The sequence below is a fragment of the Odontesthes bonariensis genome, chromosome 11, assembly GCF_027942865.1.
Source record: "Odontesthes bonariensis isolate fOdoBon6 chromosome 11, fOdoBon6.hap1, whole genome shotgun sequence".
Taxonomy (NCBI): domain Eukaryota; kingdom Metazoa; phylum Chordata; class Actinopteri; order Atheriniformes; family Atherinopsidae; genus Odontesthes; species Odontesthes bonariensis.
Genome location: NC_134516.1, coordinates 36,875,697 through 36,899,324, shown reverse-complemented (window position 1 = coordinate 36,899,324; position 23,628 = coordinate 36,875,697). Strand labels below are relative to the sequence as shown.

Genomic DNA, 23,628 nt, shown 5'->3' with positions numbered 1-23,628 from the left:
TTTACAACTGCTGGCTGCATGTTTGCCTCCACAGCGATAACACTGCTGTGTACTCACGTCTGCCGATCCGTCGCGTTGGTTACCACTCGCATTGGCACGCCTCATTTGCTCACGTTTCACCTTCTGGCTGGATACGGTGCACACCTCTGATGATGTCGCCTTTACGTTGTCTGATAATTCCGTTGTGTTTTTAGATGCCATTTCCATCGTGCAGGCAATATCGCAAGCAGGGTTGGGGAGTAACGGATTACATGTAACGGCGTTACGGTAAAAGGATACAAAATAAAAGTAACTGTAATCCGTTACAGTACAAGCAAAAACGATGTACTCAGATTACAGTTACATTCAGTGAGAATGGGGGTTACTTAACAGGATTACAATTTGTGCGAGGTTGCAGTGACAGAAGTACAGAGCGGCAGGGTCGGACTGGGGAAAAAAATCGGCCCAGGCAATTTTCCCCGGGACCAGCCCCCCCTCAGTATTAATTAGTATCTCCAATCTAATTAAATAAAAATAAAAAAACGAGCACAGACCGCTCATACAGTCAATGGCATGTACCCATAGAAAAAATACACACTCACACACACATCACACAACCTGACTATCGGCTAACAACCATGATCAGTAACCTACACAAACCCAGACACATAATGGCTCGGCGGCCAGCAATCGGATAAACCAATGAAGTGAATCAATCCTGTGGAAGAATGAAAACAAGTGAATGAAACCTGCACTCACCCATTATGAAGTTAACTCTGCCAGCCCCATACTCTTGCCCCTGCTCAGCCAACTCCTTGACGTCAGGTATGGTTGCTAACGTTACGGCGGCTAGCATTAGCAACGAGGCTGCTAGGCTTGCTAAATCGGTAAGCATTAGGCTACTGAGGAAAGCTAGTCTTTTTAGCTACGTTATATTATCATCTTTCTTCTCGGCTATAAGTTAACCTTTGTTTACGGCCACTGGCCCTAACCTGACGCGCTAGCTGTCAAATCACCGGAAGTTTTCACCGGAAGTACTGGCGCACACACACAAGCAAGGGTGTGCAAAGAAAAATAAAATGTGATGTAAAAGTCTTACTTTGCTTATTTATTACTAAAGTAGAGCACTTCATTGTCATTGCACATGTATTAATGAAATGCAGTTTGGCATCTTATCAAGTGTAACGCGTGCAGATTGTATAGCATGCAGTATTTAGAGATAAAATGCAGTTATTTACAGCTAGTGTAAGGAAAGATGGTTAATAGATATGTGCAGAATAGATCAATTACCAAGGGAAATGCATGTATGTGCAGAGAATGTATAATGTAGTTATGGCAGTACAATGAAAAGAAAAATAGCATGGTATAAATAAATGTGATAAATACAGATGGAATCATACAGATAATATACAGATTATCCTATACCATAAATAGGTAAAAGTAATCCAAAAGTAATTAGTTACATTACTTTTTTTAAGTAATCCAAAAAGTTACACTACAATTACATTTTAAACAAGGTAACTTGTAACTGTAACGGATTACATTTTTAAAGTAACTTCCCCAACACTGATCGCAAGCAGTTTTGAAAGTCAACTCCCGTTCTGTCAGAAGTCGTTTTTGCATAGCTTCTGACCGCAGTCCACAGACAAATCTGTCTCGGAGCGCTTCATCCAAATGTCCAGCAAATTCACAGTGTATGGAGAGCTGTTTCAGAGCTACAATAAAACTGGTTACACTTTCGGTTTCTTGCTGGCTTCTCCGTTGAAACCGGAATCTTTCCGCAATCACATTCTTTTGTGGTTTGTAATGATCAGTGAGCTCCTTGATAAGTGCTTTGTAGCCCATAGTGCTAGGTTTTGTTGGAGTAGTTAAGTTCTTCAGTAGGCGATATGCATCTGGCCCAATCGTAGATAAGAAAGCACTGACCTTTTGTCGGCATGCACCGCATTCGCAATTATCCACTGTTCGAAACGTTCGAGATAGGATTCAAAATCTTCTTCCGATTCCTTATACTGCCCAATGCTACCTATTTGGAACGCCATGGTGCTAGCACAAGTTCCGTTTCAACAGTCAGTTGTTATCCTCAGACCGTAACTTTCCCTTCTGTACTTGTCCTTTATCCTTTCGGTGTCTTTCTTTGATTATTTCCCTTGCATTAATCCCATCCTCGTCGCCACTGTGATATCCGTGATCTTTGTAATAACGGAGACGGAGACAGTGAAAAGTTTGACTGTTTACTGAGTAACTCCGAGCTGAACTGAACATACAGTCACCTAACTGACAAGGTATATAGAAGCCACTAGGTGGCGATCAATCACTAAATAAAGTAAGATCCATACATAACACAACTGATAGCAGCAAGTCATTCAAGGAGACAGACAGTGGAACGAGGCTTCTACATAAAAACTACAGAAAGATGCTGATGTTAAAAGTGTGTTTGCACAACAAATGTTATGGCACTTTCATTCATATGGCAGCACATTTAAAATAAAAATAAATGCTAAAAGCTATACACTACTTTTGGATTCATTTTTGGATTCTGCGTACAAATGCGATTTATCGTGATTAATCAGGGAAATCATGTGATTAATTAGATCAAACATTTTAATCGTTTTCCAGCCCTATTCAAAAGGTTTCCCTTATTTACACAACCGAGATGATAGCAGATTGGCTGGAAAATGGCACAGCTTGTCAGCTCCGTCTAAACTTGCCTTCATGCCTTTGAGATGTGTCTTCCGATTTGTTCTGCGGTCTTCTGCTCACATCTCAGGCCCTGGAATACCACTTTACCCACAGTCTTCAATAAAGAGTCCTCCATTATCAGAGGTGGGTAGTAACGTAGTAAGTAAGTAAGTAAACATTGGAATCGTTGCCCAGCCCTAAACATAACAGGAAAACATATTTCATTGTCATTGCCAAAATGATCTCACTACATGTGTTTAGTAGCCGCTCTGGAACAGAATGTGTCCAGATGTGTGGCGTGCACCTGCTCTGCGTGCACATGACTCTCCCATCTATCTCAGATCTAATGCATATTCATGATATCAGGCAATAATCGGATTATTCATGATGGCGAGTGTGCAGAGAGGTTATTCCAGACTGTCAGCACATCACTTTACCCCTCAGAGAGAAACATTACCCCAGTTAACATCGCGCCACTGCAAGGTCACATGCACGTGGAACTCTCCCTATTATTTACAAGGCCTTTGCATTAACTTACGCTAAATGGAGCGCAGCTCTGTGTTCACAGCTCCACCCTGCTCCCTGCGTAGGTCACATTTTGAAGATGCTATTAATCTTCTTTTTTAATTATGAATATAACGTCATTATATAAAGCAGGATCCAATGAATGAATTGATCTTTTTTCCCCTCCCCTGTAGCCCAAACTATATGTTGGCTGACAGTGTGTGTGGGTTGTATAAATGGATGAAGCAGTGGGGGGAGGTGAGGGGAATTTGTAATCAGACCCAAACACTTGATAAGAGGCTGATGTCTTCATCCGAGGCCTTGAATGAAGATGCAGGAGGTTCGGCAGAACCTCAGGCTGCTCACCACAAACCCTCTGGAATAGGGTTACAAAGCTGCTGGTAGTATCTATGAACACTCCTTTATCTATCACATGGACATGAAAATGAGGAGTGATTATCTCCTTCACCTGCAGTTCATTACTTCAGCTCCTGTTCTTACACGAGCGGTCCTCCCTCTGCTTTAGTCCTTGACCAGTAGTGCTATGTTGGCCAAGTACTCAAGTGCTATGTCAAGTTCTTTGTGGATTTATGCTAAGCTTTTTGTTGCTCATCTCACAGGAAGACTGGAGGCAGATTCACAACTTGTTTTTTCCCATCAAGCACCGCCGAATCCCTCACTCACCGGCCAGGAACCTTAATGGAAAGTAGGGTTGTAGCGATACACTAATCTCACGATACGATTCGATACGATACACTTACATCATTTTCTGGGGGGGAAAAAAGGGACAGTGTGATTTGACATGAATCGTCGCTGATTGGACCGGTGGTCCGACCTTTGAACCGGAAGGACAACACAGACAGACAAACAGAAACAAACGAGCATGTCACAAACGTGAGAGCTGTGCATTTTTATCAACTCATTTATCACTGTTTTGTATAATGTGACCCCCTGGCATTGTAATGTATTACCTTGATGTTCTGTGTTTTCACTAATTGTAACGTCTGAATTTTCAATAAAGTTTGCTATAAAAAAAAATTTAAAAAATGTAAAAATAAAATTAAAAAATAAAAAAATAAATCGATACTCGCGGCTGAAAAATCGATACTTTATCGGGAAACGAAATATCGATATATATTGCAATATCGATAAAATTGCTCAGCCCTACTGGAAAGATCCTTCAGGTCTTCAAACCCCCGTTACAGGTAAAGAGAAGCCACTGTGGTCCGCCACTAAGCGGTCCGCCACAGTAAGCGAGAAGTTCCCGGATGCATACTAGATTCTCCGAAATGTTGGGTATGCATCATGAGGTCACTACTCATACTCAAACTACCCAAGATGCAACGTAACGTGACGTCGCGATCGTCATTTCCTGTCAAAACGGCAGTTTCAAGCTAGCTACAACGAGGGTAGGTTCACTTCCTGTTTTCAAAACAAAAGAACTAGTTCCTAGTTCCTACGTCCTTTAAACATGGCTACTGAAAAATGAATCGCCACGGTGTCTGCCCACCAGATATTGTACAACCTAGGCCTGACTCAGGAAACTGGATGCCCCCGCCATGCATAGTCCACTCAGATGTCTGCCAACAGGCTAATTGGGCTTGGGACGCAAGCTCAGGACTGATCACCCTGCAGCTGGCCGCCTCTGGAGAGGGTGTATAGTGTTGAAGGCTGAAACACCCCATGACCCAGAGGTACACTACTGACGATGCGTACCCGCAAATTCCTTCTCCCTCAAGTTCACCCACCTCCACCAACAATTCCTCAAAGAGCCTCCTCCCCAACTGCCTCGTACACTCAACACCCTTCAAGTCGATTGTTGTGTCACGAGCCTTCATTTCTCCTTCAAGTCCACCATCCGCCATTCACCTAATGTCAACTTAGCATATGTGTTCTCACAAGAATATTTACACCTCATTCTGTGTATTCTGGAAACCCCACAACATTTGCATATCGGGATAATAACAAAAAACACATTTATTTCGGATTTTATTTCAAATTTAGTTTCTTTTTCACAGCTGCCTCTGCTATTCCTGCTCTTCTCAGGTGTACCTAATGTAGTTTTACATCATTTGTAATGTGATGTATATCTTGTATACCAAATTGTAAATAACAACACGTTTATTCGTGTCCCTGCCCTCTCTTTCCTCCTTTGTTCTTATTCGCGGGGGTGCTGCACAGCCGCGTGGCCTCTAAAAATTTAACATTTTAAATGTGACGTCACGAGCGAACAAAGCGAACAAAGTGAACAAAGTGAACAAAGCGAACAAAGCGAATTCTCCAGCGAAGCTTCTCCAGCTACCTCCGCTACCAGGCAGCGTAGGTCGCCCTTGGTGTACACGCAGCATGAGGCTCCTCACTCACAGGAAAAGGGTTCTTTTATTAATTTCACGGGAACGTTAACAGGGCCTCCCAAAGATTAAGTTCCACGTTAATCCACACTTGAGTTCACGACATCCACTGTTAGTCATGACAGAAACTGCTTTGTTGTGCACATCTTGTGATGAAAGTCCTCATTATTCACGAGTCTCACCTTTAATATAAAGAATAAAATTAGAATGTTGTTGTTTTTTGTTTTTTACTGTTGGTGTTTTGGAATTGATATGAGAATATATTTTATTCATACAATCTCTGAAGTGTCTGGCTGTGAGATTGATATTTGAATATATGTGTAAGTTTCTTAGCTTATTTTTCAGGTTGTTCAGGATAAATGAGCCCCTAGGCCTGGACACCATTTTGAAGGTTGGGGATCATTCGATGCCTTAATTAAGAAGGAATGATAGCAAGTATCAACTTTACATGTAGTGTGTTGTGTATAGGATCCTGTTTGTATGAAGATGTGTTAGTTTAGGGGTTTTTGTTATCAAGGTGGTGGATTGTGGTGGGTTTATATTCACACTGTCCTGTTATGTGGCACAGCTTGGGCAGGAGACAGTGGTAGTTTATAAAAGACTGCCAGTTAATACCAGAGGCTGCTAAGTTCTAATGCTACCTGTGACTCAGAGGTCTTTGTTGGTCCATCTCTGCCACAAACCTCCTGTTCTAACCAGCTGGGGACCACCTTAACATATCTATCACAATTGTTTTGAGGGGTGAAAGTAGAAAAATAAATCAAACTGCATGTAACTGGAGAAAAATTTTATAAAACATTTCATGTTTATATAATCAAGGTACTCATTTGATCAAAACAGCTTTGACCTGATGAAAACTATTTCATTTAATAATTTTTTTTTATTATTAATTTAATTTAATTAGATATTTAAGCTATTTAATTTAATTTAAATTTATTTTCGAATTTTAATTATTTATTTGATTTTTTTTATTAATTTAATTTAGTTAGCTATTTATGCTATTTAATTTAATATTTTACACATTATTAGATTCATCATTTGTCATTGTGGGAAAAACTGTCCAAAATGATGGAACTCATGTAACAATGATGGTCCAAAGACGGGTTGTTTTAAGACGAGCTATGATGTCACCAGGTTTACACTCTTCTTCATTATATACCATTATCAATGATGTAATGAAAGTGCATACAAACTTGTAATGAAAGTGATAAAATGTATGTAAATTGACAGATAAAGTGAGTAAGTTATTTATCCCTCACTGAACACGACGCTGATTATTTATAACGAGCAACTGTTGGTGTGACCTGAGGCCCGAATGGGTGGACTCACACACTCCATCCATCTAAGACCTGCCATTATAGTTCTGGTGTGAGACTGTTTTTAGTGCCCAGACTCTGTTCTGACTCAGGTTTGCTTGCTTAAACACACTTTGTTGATATGAATGGGTCGTTAATAGATCTGTGAGAGCCATTGCATTTTAATTATGTTCACTGAACTTATATGAATTGTGAAAAAAAGGAACTATTGGTTGTAGTTTAGAATATACTTATGGATACCTTTCGCAGTATTATATCATTCAGGGTGGGCTTAGTCTATCTGTCTGTGGCTGATGGATCCAGCACAGCTACAAAGGAAATGGATCCGGCCGTCGTATTAGCTCTGTACTGTATGTTGTGTCTGTTTTGGCTTGAAATACAACTCCTGCCTTACACGCAGTCATTTTGCATTTGCTACTATAAATCTGTCAGTAAAAATGCTGAGGCACTGGCTTACAGGCAAAGAAAGACCTAACCATTAACATTCTGGCCTATAAATACTCTGTGTGTTGCCACTTTTATGCTAGGCCAAACTGGAGATGGGTTCCTGATGCAAGAAGAGGAAAAAATGGTGTTCATCTGTCACTGAGGCCCTAGGTTCCAGTTGCTTTCATATAGGAAAAAAGAAATTCCTCTTTGAATAAGTACTTGGTAATTGTGGGGATAGATAAATATATGAATAAATAAAAGGAAAGCTATCAACAGAAAGAACCAGAGGATGGATGTCTGACTCAATCAGGTAGGGTAAGAAGAAGAGACAGTGGCCCTCATTTATCAAACTTGCGTAAGACGAAAAACGTGCGTAGGTCGTGTGTACGTTCTTTTCTGAGCAAAGGTTGGCATTTATCAAATCCATCGTGAGTGCAGGAAAGATGAAATCGCCACGATAGGTCTGAGGCCGGTGTACGCACTTTTCCATTTTGACTTGCGGTGACTGCAACACAGCAGCGTCACTAGTGCGTGCTCAGGAGTCGCAACAAATCCCTAGGTTAAAATGACAGACTTATCACTTTAAAGAAGGCCCATGTTTTATTTGACTTCAACATAAATATAAACATAAACGCAAATTAAATAAATTAAACAAGTACAACTCCGTAATTGGGAGAGTGATGGCTCATTATTCAACCGTGCACCCTCACACCGAACAGGAGAGGCGCTTTAACACTGCGCATTCGCGCACGCGTGCCACTGTGGAGAGGTGTATAGGGCTCCTAAAGCTGGATCTGTCTCTTGGCTGGGGGGGGAACCCTATACGCCCGAAAAGGTATGCAATATTATTATTGCATGCGGGGATCTCCATAACATTGCCCAAAAAAAAGGAGTGCCATTTCCAGATGTACATCCAGAGGACCCCGCACCCAGAGATCCCTTCCACCAGCCTGCACAGCCAAGAGCGCTCAGGAGGAGAGAGGAACGTATTCAGCGATTCTGACTTTTGGTAAGCATTCTGTTATTCAAGGAAAAAAGAAAGGAGAACAACGATTTATTTCAGCATTTATTCTGTGACTTCAGTGTTTCATTTATGTCTTTCAATGTAGGCTACTGTCGATAGATTGCACGGTGTGTGTTAAAGCCATCATCCACTTCACGATCTCTGTTTGTCTTTCTAGGACCTCTGTGGTTAACACGGCTGGCCGGTGTGACGCTGCAGACCGGGGGGCAGAGGCAGAGGCAGAGGCAGAGGCAGAGGCAGAGGCAGAGGCAGGCAGAGGCTTCGGATGTTGACGGGGCCGCGTATTCGTCGCGCGGGTCAGGTTGCCCGGATGCCATTTTGGATTAATCTGTGAATGAAAAATATTAGTTTGATTAGGAACCTCATTTGTGTTGAAAATTAAAGCAACTGTTTTATTTAAACGTCTTGGGTGTGCAGTCATTCTTACCATTCTCGAGCTCTGACATGGGCGCATCAGTGTCAAGTTTCGTAGCTCCGATCAGGCCAGCCACCCTCTCCTCCAAGGCACTCAAATCCAAACCTGGACCCCCCCCCCCCCTCCTCCTGTTTGTGACATGCTGCGTCGGAGAGCTGCGACCTTCTTTTTTAGCCAATTTCATATCGGACCACTTCTTCCTGATCTTACTGGAGAAAAAGTAAAGCATCGCTCAATTTTAGATTTCATTTAATCTGGAGTTTATCACATTTTATTGACCATCACAGTAGGGGAAAATACATACCTCGTCCGGTCTGCGATTTACAACGCCAACGCTGTTGACAGCTGGGACGGCTGTCAACAGCGTTGACAGCGTTTCTTTGCCGCCTTTCGTCTATCCATGTCGCAAACTCTAGAGGTGCGGCCTCTCAGCCCCGTTTTGTAGAAGGCGTGGTTATGATCATTACGATGGATTTCGGCCGCCGGATTTATCAACAGCCGCTCGATCTTACGATGGGATTGGTGTGGTACGCATGTTCTGTAAATCTCACTTGAACCTCTGCGTACGACGAGTTCTCCGCTCATATCTACGATGCTTTCTACGACGGCTTGATAAATGAGGGCCATTGAGTATATAATATAATAAATGCTAACAAAGAATGGACGGGTTGGTAAAGCCACAAACATAAGAAACATGCAACTCTGGACCCAGAGATACCACCAGAAAAAACTTAGTGACGTGACAAGAAAACAGAGGTGAGAACAAGCTCAGTGCATCATGGGAGCTCCCCCAGCAGGCTGGGCCTATAGCAGCTTAACTATGGGATGTTTCAGGGTCACCTGAGCCATCCCTAACTATAAGCTTTATCAGAAAGGAAAGTTTTAAGCCTGGTGTTAAAAGTGGAAAGGGTGTCTGCTTTATGCCCCTTTTCCACCGAACATTTTTGTACCAACACAGCTCTACACGGTCCCACTCTACCCTGGTCGGGAGCTTTTCCACCGCGGGTTGAAGGTGGGACCCGTTACAATTTTTAGCCCCGGCAAGTACCTACTTCAGAGGTGGGTCTAGTCGGTACTAGTCGGTGCTAAAACGTCACATGATCAGTGCTGTCCACTGATTGGTCAGGTGAAATTACGTCATACACCCAATGAAGCTCGGGGAGCTTTAAATAATCACCCGCCGTATGAAAACACACCTGAAAATTAGGCCACTCTGGGTTAAATTCAACAATGCATCTGATTGGAAAACATCCAACTGGCAAGTGCGATGGTTGCCAACAACCAGAGACAATACATCATGTATTTTTTAGCTGCCCGGAATATACAAGGCAAAGACTCATGCTGAAAACTGCACTGGAACAATTTAGCATCAAGGACATGGACTTCAAGGCAATATACAAAAGTAAATCCAGAAAGGAAGTAAACAAGCTGATCTTCAAGTTCCTCAAAAAAACTGGTCTGAGGACGAGGATTTAAGATGAACATTAAATAAATCAACAGTAGGTGGCGATATATGCTCCAAGGGGATGCGATTCGCCATTAAAGAAAAAAGAAGAAGAAGAAGAAAACACACCTGCGAGAGCAACAGACAGTAAACAGAATTGCGAAGATGGAAGACCAGAGAAGGAAAGCCAACCCAAGGACAGTGAGCGAGGTGCAGACCTTTCTGTGTGTGGTGGCCGAGGACCGCATACAGAAGGAACTGGACGGAGCAACACGAAATGAGAAGCTAACCATGGCTATCACCGGAATTCTCAGCAGTACCGAGACAAGCTGAAGAGTGATTACCGGCAGGTAAAGGACCACAACAGCCGGAGTGGGTCAAACCGAAAGACATGGAAGTGGTTCGACCAAATGGACGGCATTTACGGTCACCGCCCAGCGAACCGGGGCAAGGAGAGTGGCGTGGATACGGCGACGTCTTTGTTGGAGGCGATGGAAAATGGTAAGTGTTGTTCTTATCCCCTTGGTGCAACGCTTATATCTTTCAAAAGCATGTTTTATATTGTAACAAATACATGTTCAGTCTTTAACTTGTGTAAAAAGTTACACGGGTGTCTCATGTAAGTTGTTCTGAGTGAGCTAGCAAACAACGCTGTTTTGGAAGGCTAGCACAGTGTCTCACCTATGCGGTTTATGTGTATGCGTTTCGTATGTTCACACTTTTTATTTTTTTCCCTCAAGACTCGGTTTGTTCAACCGATGAGTGTTCGGTTGCTGAAGTCAGCGAAGATCCTCCAATCCCGCAGGCTTCAGAACCGACACTGGCATCGCAATCTGCAGCTGAGGCAACAGCTGCTTTCTGCATTCCACCGGCACCAACACTGGCGTCACCGCCTGTATCTGAGACAACTCCTGCTGTTTACTTTTGTACTGTCTTTTTTAATAAAGAGCTTGGTTTAACTAAACAATATGAACTGTCAACTGCATTACACATTACACTCCATCGTTGTGTTTACTTTTGACTAACCGCGGCGTGACACTTTGTAGTCACCTGAAACCGACGTCACGTTAGTGGTGAACGGGCCGACTCCGCCCACTTCCAGGCCACAGTTTGGGTGGAAAAGGAAATGTTACTGGTGCCGTGTCGTGTAGTGTAGTGTCGGGCTATATCGAACCGAGTAGAGTAGGGCTAGTAGGTTCACTTCCTGTTTTCAAAACAAAAGCACCAATTGTATGGTAATGGCTTTCCCTATGATAAAAGGCAACGGGTATTTTATTTTGTTAAAATAACCGGAACTGCGTTGCTAGCTTTAGTAGCGCTGAATTCGTGGGAAGAAAATTGTAAACAGCCGGTATTTTGTCAGATTTTCAACACGTTGGGGATCTAAATGACTACTTTCTCGCCTGAAAATGTTTCAAATGTTGCTAAAGTTTACAGAGTTTAGAGCTTAAGGGAAATTAGCTTCAGGCCGATCTGTATGTATATATGCACTCTTTCAATCTGTAGCAGATGCACAAACCTGATTTCCTCTCTCTATCTTGAACCATGAATGGATGCAGAGACACTCATACGTGGCTTTTTGCAACTAAAACACAGTTTGCACCACAACTGATCATGAAAGCAACACCAAAGCAGAGGAGCGATTTAAACAAATGCCAAACGGAGACATTGATCAGTGAAGTAGAGAGAGAGAGGGGGGGGGGGGGGGGGGTCGGTTTTTTTTCAGAAACGAAGTCACATTGAGGAGTACGCTCTGTGAAATCCACTTTTTACTTCATTATATCAGGCGTTGCTCCGAGGCCACTAACAGCACATCTGCATTATTACCACGGGGTTATTTTAATAATTATTACTACTTAGAATTATGAGTCACCTGTCCATCACAGGGCCACAGACAGACAAACGAGACACACAAACATCCACGCTCACACTCACTCTTCGGATCAGTTTAGAGTCACCAATTAACCTAACATGCATGACAACACACAGAAAAGAACCAGCCGGGATTCAAACTGGGAACCCTCTGCTGGGAAGTGACCACCTAGCCACCACACCACCGTGCAGCCCAGTTATATGAAATTCTGGGACAAAATTTCGTGATCGATTTGTCTGTATGTTCAAACACATGAAAGGATTGTGTTCCACGCCACAATAGATCGCAATTTTATGATTTTATACTTCATTAACATCCCAGAGGGCTTTTAAACACCAGGCCAACAGTTAGCCTGTGACCATCTGTCTCTCGAGTCCTTTTGGTATGTAACGCACCCTCTATTGGACTCTTTTGGACCCCATCCAGACTTTTTTCAGCAGATTCATCATGTTAAACTACTGCTGCGATCGGGCAGTGAGAGAGATCGCTCTGTTGGCTACTTAGAGGAGTGAATTAACTCTATAAAAAGGTATTGTTATTCTAACAATTATTTTTTGATGCATTAAGCTGAAATGCTTTGTAAAAACAAGCATGTACAGAACAATTCTTATGATGTGTCTTTAAATGGAAAAACAGCCTTTAACTGAGCTGGATTTGTAAAAAGTGACAGAGAAAAAGCATTTAACTGAGCTGGTTACGGAAAAAGTGACAGAAAAACAGCCTTTTACTGAGCTGGATTAACAAATAGTGATGGAAAAAAGCGTTTAACTGAGCTGGATTAACGAATAGTGATGGAAAAAAGCGTTTAACTGAGCTGGATTCGGAAAAAGTGACGGAAAAACAGCCTTTTACTGAGCTGGATTAACAAATAGTGATGGAAAAAAGCGTTTAACTGAGCTGGTTACGGAAAAACAGCCTTTTACTGAGCTGGATTAACAAATAGTGATGGAAAAAAGCCTTTAACTGAGCTGGATTCAGAAAAAGTGACGGGAAAAAAGCCTTTTACTGAGCTGGATTAACAAATAGTGACGGAAAAAAACGTTTAACCGAGCTGGATTCGGAAAAAGTGACGGAAAAACAGCCTTTTACTGAGCTGGATTAACAAATAGTGATGGAAAAAAGCCTTTAACTGAGCTGGTTACGGAAAAACAGCCTTTTACTGCGCTGGATTAACAAATAGTGATGGAAAAAAGCCTTTAACTGAGCTGGATTCAGAAAAAGTGACGGAAAAAAAGCCTTTTACTGAGCTGGATTAACAAATAGTGACGGAAAAAAACGTTTAACTGAGCTGGATTCGGAAAAAGTGACGGAAAAAAAGCCTTTTACTGAGCTGGATTAACAAATAGTGATGGAAAAAAGCCTTTAACTGAGCTGGATTCGGAAAAAGTGACGGAAAAACAGCCTTTTACTGAGCTGGATTAACAAATAGTGATGGAAAAAAGCCTTTAACTGAGCTGGATTCGGAAAAAGTGACGGAAAAACAGCCTTTTACTGAGCTGGATTAACAAATAGTGACGGAAAAAAGCGTTTAATTGAGCTGGATTCATAAAAATTTACGGAAAAAACAGCCTGATCTGGATTGATATATAGTGTGTGAATCAGGAATTAAAAATGGTTCTAAAGAAACATGAAAACAATCACTTTTCATCTTAAGAACTCAGCAGTGGTAAATGTGTGAATATTTTTAGAAACACATGCCCACCAACAGCAGCAGCACACTGTTCAGGTAGATTAAAATGAGCTCATAAAGTGACTCAGCAGCCAGCAGAAACAATTGCAGCACCTGTTCTGGCAATCAGTGTTTATTCCTGTAAACAACTGGCAACTGCCAAATGACATCAGGCATGCCAGAGCCCTAATGGGCTCACGGTGAGGCAGCGATCGTGGGTCGGATCATCACCGTCACATACGATTCGTATCTGTGACATCTGCCCCTGCTGCATAATATCACCTGGATAACGCAGCTGCTGGGTGCTGTGGCTCATTTCACTGTAAGCTGGAGCTGGAGTTAAATAGAGGAAGTGGTGTTGGGGGGCCTCTCTTTCACTTCAGGAGACTTTCTGCTTTTTTCCTGCTGCCTTCCTGTTCTGCACTGATTAAAGGAGCCTGCTGCAGCAATGCTGTGAAAAACCCACTAAGATGTGACTCGATGTGATTAATATCCAGCTAGAGGTGATCAAAAAAATGCTGTTTGACTGGTAGTGTGTTATTTGGTATGAGGTCTTTATATGGTTCATATGTCAATGTCTGCCATGTGTAAAAAAGGGTAGCAAAGACAACTTTTTCCTGGATCAAAATGTGAGGGATTAGTGTGAATGCCATGAAATGAAAGAGTCACAGTTATTTGCTGGTAGGTGCCTGTGAAAGTTAGTTGTTCTTTTTCAAATTGACTGTGTTTCATCGCAATTAATATTCTCATTCCCAACATGAAACTTGAAGACCCAGTTGGCAAGTAGTAAAAATGCAAAGTAAGGCTCTGAAAGCCCAGGGTTGAGTTCTCAGCCCTTTTCCCGACCCCTTTTCACTCTGTAAACATAGGACTGCACAGCCATCCACCCCTCCAAAACTGGGGCCAAGTTTGCCGATGACCCAGGGACGGTTTTCGCTATGGGCAATGTGGGCGACCACCGAGGGCGCACACAAACTGCTTCCAATCCAAATAAACTGTATTTCATTCCAAAAATGAACATAGACCCATATACCTTCATGTAATTAACCGGGTTATGTGAAAAATGTAAAAAAAAAAAAAAGGTCAAGTCAAGTAGAGTCAAGTCCTGTAATAGGTCAAGTCAAGTCAAGTCCTGTAATAGGTCAAGTCAAGTCAAGTCCTGTAATAGGTCAAGTCAAGTCAAGTCCTGTAATAGGTCAAGTCAAGTCAAGTCCTGTAATAGGTCAAGTCAAGTCAAGTCAAGTCCTGTAATAGGTCAAGTCAAGTCAAGTCCTGTAATAGGTCAAGTCAAGTCAAGTCAAGTCAAGTCCTGTAATAGGTCAAATCAAGTCAAGTCAAGTCCTGTAATAGATCAAGTCAAGTCAAGTCCTGTAATAGGTCAAGTCAAGTCAAGTCCTGTAATAGGTCAAGTCAAGTCCTGTAATAGGTCAAGTCAAGTCAAGTCCTGTAATAGGTCAAGTCAAGTCAAGTCCTGTAATAGGTCAAGTCAAGTCAAGTCCTGTAATAGGTCAAGTCAAGTCAAGTCAAGTCACCTTATTATTGCAATTTTACCTGCAGAATCGGATCTTAATAAAGTGAAAAGACAAAGATATAAGTAAGTCATCTTTGGCCGATGTGTCCAACCTGTCCACCCCGTATCATATCAAGCTAATGTTAGCTAACTACCGACTAGGCTAACAGGATAATATTAGCTAATTTGACAAGCACTTACTGGTCAGAATGGATCTTCAAATGCCGAACAAAGTTGGAAGTTGTCGTCTGGCTTTCCGAGATGTTGATGCCGCATGTCGTGCACTGTGCTGTTCGTCTTTTGCCGTCAAAATGGTAATTAATGGTAATATCTGATATGAGTGGGCGGGTCTCTCCAATAAACACGTATGGTATGATAGGGCATGACTGATTGACAGGGTAGGGATCCAATCATGACGCCATTCTCAGCCTGCGCTCCTATAATCCATATTATTTTTTAAATTAATTTATTAATTTTATATTCAAACTGAAAACATGAACTGAATAACACTCAAGTCAAGTGCCGAGTCTTTAATTTCCAAGTCCGAGTCGAGTCTCAAGTCTTTTAAGTCTTTTATTTTTTGTCAAGTCAAGTCACAAGTCATCAAAACAGCGACTCGAGTCCCCATCTCTGGTGCTCAGTCAGCGACCTGGTCCTCAATCCTGCAAAGATAAAAGAGATCATCATAGATTTCAGGAGAGCAGGGAAAATCTCTCACCTCCCGCTCCACATAAAGGGAGAGGAGGTTGAGAGGGTCAACAACACCAAATTTCTGGGTCTCCATATCCCATTATTACAAAGCTGAGAGAAACATGGCAAGATCTGAAACACAAAGACTTGAGACTTGACTTGTTATTGGTCCTCAAAGACTTTGAGACTTGGAAAAATGACTTGTGAACATGTCTGGATGACGCTGAATGTTTCACTGAATGTCTGTGTCGAGTTTTATTGTTGACGTATTTCTCATCAAAGCAGTTGAGAATTTGATGCTAATGTGACCAGATCATGTTCTTTTTCATATCTGAACCGTACTTTCCTTCAGTCGCTTTGCTAACAAATGGCGAGTCAAGCTAACCTGTGATCAGAAAGCATTTTACAGAGCAGATATTACTCTGCCACCTCTAATCCTTACTGAGAGAACACATTACATACTCTGCGGCTATCATAACAGCTACTCTCATTTTCATTTCATGTTTGTGAGTCTTAAATGAGGTTAGGTCAAGTGAAAAAGGCTGTAGACCCAATGAACACTATCGGAACATCCAGCTCTGGACAAAGAGCTAATAATTGCAGAAATGGTTTCATCTGGGTCAAGATTGAAAATTGGGCTTTGCCATCTATTGATACAATCACCTAAATGGCTACATCATTCGGGGCGCAGCTTCTGTAAGCGTCATTGTTTGCCTGGAGAGTTCACCAAATTGGGCCCATCAAATAGACGGAGAGAGAAGAAAGATCATTTTGGCTGAAATTCGCTGCTGCCATTCATTGCTGTCCAAGACAAAGACAACATGCAGCAGAGTTCATAGCTGCCCAACCATAGTCCTTGAGCTGTAATGAATTGTATTACCGAGCTTTACTGAGCCAAAATGAACCACCTTTGATGAAACAGATGTTTTTCCAGCTGTATCTCATTGCAATAAGCAAAGGGCTTAATAGATTTTCTAAGTAAATAGCTAATAGACTAGTTGTTTGAGAAAAAGAACCACACACTTCATAATAGATTTATAAATTCTGCCATTTTGTCAAAGCTCGCTTCTTTTGGCTTCTGCGCCCTGTCACACATCCCAGATAGCAGTGGACTCCGGGGCGGATCCGCCGTCCTGATCAACCGCTCGCCCCGCCTCCACACAGTGTTATATCTCATCAGCGGACCCGTTGCGGACTCTAGGCGGATCCGCACATTGTACACGCTCTTTTCAAACCTCGGCAGCGACACGCCCCGCCCCCAAACATTGTACCGTAAAACAGCGGTAGCGCTGCACACTCCAGGCGGATCCGCACCATTCTTTGTTACAGCGTCATTCCAAGTTGGAAATCAACAGCGAAACGTCTCCTTCGGCAGATCGTACACTGTAAGTAAACTGTTAAAACTGTTAATATGTGCTTGTTTATGCAGATGGAAAGCGGGTGAACCTGTCTCTATGATTTAACTTTGTAACATAGCATGTAGCATAGCGAGCGTGGTTAGCTAGCTCACATAGCATATTGCCGGTAGGTAATGTAGATTTGAGTTAACCCTGGTAGTTTTGGTCACGATATCATTCACTCATCACTCATTCATCTAAGTTGACTATACACAGGTTATTTTTGTTAAATAGTCTTAAACTGCATTCCTATATTTAGAAATTCTATGTCTGAAGTATGTGACAGATTGTCTATTTTGGAGTGCATCACTATGTGTATCCTGTCACATTACAAATTGTGATTATGATGGTGGATGATGATGACTTCATTGAAAATCTCATTTTGTGATTCCAGATTCTGTCAGAAAACATCCTGTCGCTCGTGCTTCCACTGAACATGATGTCTGCAAGCATGCCATCCGGTGGTTCAACTTGGCAGCAGATAGGGGAACCTCAAGGAGACGAAGAACACACGAGGTTCACCCTGCTGACCATGTCTAAGCACAGCACATCACATGTTATGCCAGTTCTTTTTTACGTTTTCTTATTGTTCATTTAAATGAGTGTGTGAGCATTAATAAATACATTTAAGAATTTCCATCACATTTTTTTAATGTTTTTTTGTGTCTAATAACCCAATTTTAGCTTCACAATAAATCATTTTCAGGTGTATAAGGCTAAACTGGTGGGATTTTTATGGAGTCATTTCTAGTTGGTAAGCAAGTTTTTATCTGTATCTACTTTTGTTAATAAATTCATAATAAATAAAAGTTCTGGACCAAATGAGTCCACCTCCATTATAAGTATCATACACGGATCCAAAACGGCTCCAGGCCGGATGATGTGTTCCATGAACGGATCCAAAACGGCTCCGGGCCGGATGATGTGTTCCATGAACGGATCCAAAACGGCTCCGGGCCGGATGATGTGTTCCATGAATGGATCCAAAACGGCTCCGGGCCGGATGATGTGTTCCATGAACGGATCCAAAACGGCTCCGGGCCGGATGATGTGTTCCATGAACGGATCCAAAACGGCTCCGGGCCGGATGATGTGTTCCATGAACGGATCCAAAACGGCTCCGGGCCGGATGATGTGTTCCATGAACAGATCCAAAACGGATCCGGGCCGGATGTGGCACTTAATGTGTGGATCCGTGATCTGGATCTGTTCCGGATCCGTTCCGGTGTGCAAGTGGACTCCGATCTGGGTCCGTTTTGCGGCTCCGTTCCTGAACCTACCCTAAATCCGCAACGGATCCGGTCCGGAGTCTGTTTGCTATCTGGGATCCCATGGTCATATTAGACATTAACAGTCTAATGTCACAATATATAGACTTAAATAGAGATACTTTTTTATAATTGACAAGCAACAAGGTCCCCATGAAACAGTTAAGATGAAATTGGGGAAATTACTCCTATGGCACAAATACACCTGAAATCAAAATGAAATGAAGTAAGTTGAAAGCATATAAACAATGTTTCACCATCCAAATATTTAGCCAGAATTACAAAACAAATATGTGTTTTCTCCTAGACTCGGGACTAAAATTTGAATACTTCCAAAACAGAAAATCTTAGCATGTCTGCGTCTTTAAGTTGGAGTTAAGATTGAGTTTGATTGTGATTATCCGAAATTAAAAAAGTGTCCCCATTTTTAACCTGAAATTCAGTGCAATCAAAGCTAATTTGGCCTCCGATTAGACACAAGGGCTGTGTTCGAAACCGCATACTACATACTTCCATACTGCATACCCATTGATCAGACAGTATGCAGAGCGTTTACCCACAATGCATTTCGCTCCTGCCCGAGCCGAAATCAGCCGGCCTGAAGCTGATTTCTCTTAAGCTTTAAACTCTGTAAACTTTAGCAACATTTGAAACATTTTCAGGAGAGAAAGTAGTCGTTTAGATCCCCAACGTGTTGAAAATCTGACAAAATACCGGCTATTTACAATTTTGTTCCCACGAATTCAGCGCTACTAAAGCTAGCCGTAGTGAGCAACGCACTTCTGGTTATTTTCACAAAATAAAATACCCGTTGCCTTTTATCATAGGGAAAGCCATTACCATACAATTGGTGCTTTTGTTTTGAAAACAGGAAGTGAACCTACCCTCGTTGTAGCTAGCTTGAAACTGCCGTTTTGACAGGAAATGACGATCGGCAACGTCACGTTATGTTGCATCTTGGGTAGTTTGAGTATGAGCAGTAACCTCATGATGCACACCCAACATTTCGGAGAATCTAGGATGCATCTGGGAACTTCTCGCTTACTCAAACTCGCATACTAACTCAAAAAGTTAGTAGGAGTAGTAGGAGAAGTATGCGGTTTTGAATACAGCCCAGTATTTTCTAAAGCTTTCCAAAATAACATCTTTCAAAGCTCTGGCAGATTTTCTTCTCCTCAGCAGGGCAGTCAGAGAGGAAAATATACAGAGGAATGGTAAATGTACTGTACCAATACAGTGCTTTTCTAGTCTGATTGCATCCTAGGATTATGATCTCCTAGGATGCATGTAGGAGCTGTCTATCGAACCAGCCTCAAAAATCAAGCCAACAGCGACATATGTGAATTTGTTAGTACATTTATATTCAAAGACTTTGTGTCAAGCCAATATAGAAAATCAACTCGTCTCTCTGGGACTTAGAATAAGGTAAATATCGACATCAGAAGAACGAATACACACCACACGTTACAGCATTTCATATTTATTTAACTAAAACCAAGCAAACACACAGAAGTAGTGTGTGAAAAACTAAGGCTACGGCTACACGAAAACATTTTTCACTGTAAACGATACTTTTGCTTATCGTTTGGCTGTCGCGGCCACACGGAGCCGGTGTTCCCACTACCCCAAAACGATAGTTTTGGAAAACGGGTTCCAGAGTGGGAAGATCTGAGAACCGGAGAACTGGTGTAACCGGTGGGGGTGGCTTACAGCGCACCTAGAGGTGTTTCGTGTGTACTGCATCGTTTTCAGCAAGCGTCGCGTTTCCATGTGGACACAGAAGCTTCCCTGTGTGGTCGCAATCATTTTCGTACCCGTTTTCAAAAAAAACCTCGTTTCGTGTAGCCGTAGCCTAAGTGAACCCCTGATCCAGCAGCTAGTAGCAGCAGCTTCAGCAGCAGCGAGCTGAAGTAATGGTTTCCTGTGGGACGTCCTCAGTCTCTCTCGTGGTTGAGGAGGAATCTCGGCCCACTCTTCTCTCCAGCGCTGCTTCAGCTCATTGAGGTCTGCAGCATTGGTTTCTGCACAGCTCTCTGAAGGTCCCACCACAGCATCTCAGTCAGGCTGAGCTCTGGACTCTAGCCGCTTTCGGACTGTAGGAACCTTTGGCAGTTCTAATAACCTTTTAATCCGTGGGGCGTTTTCTCCCGTGTTCGGACATACAGCAACTCGGGGCTTTCTCCCTCAGTTCCTATAACTATTTAGCTCCTTCTCCGAGGTCGGGTCTTTTCAAGGTTCTATAGAACTAATCTAAGGGAGGTGTGTGGTGGTCGGTAGCTACGCCCCATGTCATACTCGGCTGAAATGTCTCCTCATATGACACAGACACAACCGGCGGGTGTTTAATAAGTTAACTTACACTGGTCTCATTTGTCTGCAGCGCTCTGCTCTCCTTTCTTCCTTCATGAAATGAAAAAGTATCTCCTGACTCTCTCTGTGAGCTCTTCCAGCCTCGATATTAGACGCCTGATGTGATTGTCCATGATTAATATCACCATCATGCAGACCATAAACACGGTGGCCTCCCCGCTCTCCATGTTAGCTTCTTGGCGGTGTTTTTTCTACTCTCCTTACTTTTACCGTTTTGTTTTGTGTTTGAATGTAGCGCTAAACGGCTAACGGCTAACACGTCACTGAAGCAGACGGCTGCGCGCGGCGCATCAGTCCCTATCAGATCCCGACTCATGTGCGAATGCAGACTGAAACAGTTCCGCTGGGGAAGGATAGTTTACAGAACGAAATTCGAGGAGGGTAGTTCTGATAACTACTTTCTTAGAACGGTCTGTCCGAAAGCGGCTTCTGACTGGACCGTGGCAACACCTTGATTCTTCTCTCCTTCACACATTCTGCTGCAGATCTGCTGCTGTGTTAAAACCGCAGTGATTAGACAGAAAATTGCTGTTCAATGGATATAAAATAATGAAAATAATAATAATAAATAAATAAAAAAAGTATTCAAAATGTGCGCTACAGCTTGCACTCCCAACAACAAATTTAATCATTTTCATTATCTCATTCTCCCTCCCTCAACAGTTCCAGAAAGATCCTCCAAATCTTGTAAAATTCAGAAGCCCTCTTTCTAACAATATAGGTCAGTTTCTCAAGAGCCAAACTCAATGTTAAGTTATTTAACCAGCAGGTAAAAGAGGGGCAACCAACATTCTTCCAGCATGATGCAATACAGCGTTTGGCCTGCAATAAACAAAGGGCGACCATTTTCCTTTCCTTACAAGATAAAGAACAGTCATCTGCATAAATGCCTAAAATAGGGCCTTTATTAGGGCATAAAGGTAGATCTGAGAGATATACCTTCAATTTTTGAATCTCTTCACATTTCCATAAACATTGATATAATGTACCCTGGTGATTGTTGCACTTATAACATAGTTCACCTAAGGACAATTTTAGTCCCCAGTTAACCTAACATGCATGTTTTTGTACAGCGAGAGGACGCCGGAGTCTGTCACAAATTCATTGCCTTAAATGAAAGGAAAATTAAATTAAATCCCTCCGTGCATTTGCTTCCCTGGAAACAGCTATTCGTTTTGCACATTTAGTTCAATTGCCACTAAGTGTCACTTCCTGTGAGGCATAAAGAGAGAAATATTCAATTATACTTTCCTATTTAGCAATAAAAACCATTCAGTATCATAGCATCTTTTGATCTCATTTTCAGCCTCGGCAGCCGCTGTGGTGCTCATCGGAGCACTTTTCAGGGACTGAAAATGCACAAAAATCAAAGTCACTTAAAGCACCAGTTAGATCTTTTATGCTTATGTAATGGTAATACCATCCCCCACAGGCTCAATATGCAAACCAGCAAGGATCTTTCCCAAACTAGCAGCTTTCACCTTCAATGCAAAGCCAAACTGGGGGTTGTGTGTGCAGAATAAACACCAGCAGAATTCCACTTAGTAGGGAGAATACGGTCCCACTGCTCCTCATCTATCATGTAAAATATGCTGACCGTCCACTTCTTTGGTTTAGGTCTTCTGCAGAGAGAGCCCTCCAATCATGCATCCGTCCATTCGTCTCTCCCTCCAGCCTCGGGGAAATAAAGTGACGATAAAAATCAGGTTGAAGCAGGGAAGCAGCTGGGCCCATCCAAACACTCATAAATAAACGACTTGCCCTGTAAACTGTTACCACTGTGACTCTGCCAGCGCTGCTAGCCTGAGCAGGACTTACTGTTTGTGCTCTCCACATCCCAATCTGCATTTGATTTGATGTCTGCTCCACCCAGTGCTGCAGCAGGTTGCCATGGCCGCTGTTTGGTGCCACTTCACTGTGTCTGAAGTGTCGGGCCCCCCTCCCCGGAGGATAACTAGATTGTGACTCCACAGAAACCTGCTTTAATGACTCACTGGGCACACATGAGCAGAGTTAAATGGCCATGAAATGGAGACATTAAGCTGCTGCTAAGAGAGAGAAGAAGACAGTGTCATCGAGACAAGACGACATTGGGTCGCAACACCTAAACCGAGCCTCGTTTTCACAGATCAAAGGGGAAAAACGCATCATATGGTCAGTTTGCACGTGTTGTGCACATTTTAGTGGAGAATCATGCAGGCGATTCCCATTTCTACATGAATGACCACTGACTCTCATACTTAAAGAACAGTTTTGATTGTCTCATGACAATTCAATTCAATTCAATTCAATTCATTTTTATTTATATAGCGCCAAATACAACAAATGTCAACTCAAGGCACTTAGATAATAAAGTCCAATTCAAGCCAATTGGAATTCAATTAATTGTAATCATAATTATTCATAAAATAATCCAATTCGTTTATATAAGGCCAATTCAAAAACAATTTCCTAGCTAAGGAAACCAACAGATTGCACTGAAACTTTGTTTTTGGTCCAATCTCCCATCCAGAGCGTGCCTGTTTAGGTTCTGTTTAAAATACAGCTTTTATGGCATTTTCAAAATGCATTTTGGGGCTCGTTAAGTGCGTTCTATTTGCAACGTGATGATTTTAACCTCAGCTCCGGTGTTTAACAGATTAGAGTATTTACACTGGATGTGTGAGATGTGCAGTTTAGCTTTGGCTCAAGCTGTGCTGTAGCCATG

General features: G+C 42.3%; 1 long non-coding RNA gene across 1 annotated transcript; it reads right to left on the bottom strand.

The window, feature by feature from the left end:
• Window positions 1-8,328: 8,328 nt before the first annotated feature.
• Window positions 8,329-22,779, bottom strand: LOC142391926 (uncharacterized). Its single transcript, XR_012770642.1, has 4 exons — window positions 22,519-22,779; window positions 15,398-15,858; window positions 8,713-8,909; window positions 8,329-8,613 (listed from the first exon to the last, which is right to left on the bottom strand). It is a non-coding gene; the product is annotated as an uncharacterized LOC142391926 (long non-coding RNA).
• Between the last annotated feature and the right edge of the window lie 849 nt (window positions 22,780-23,628).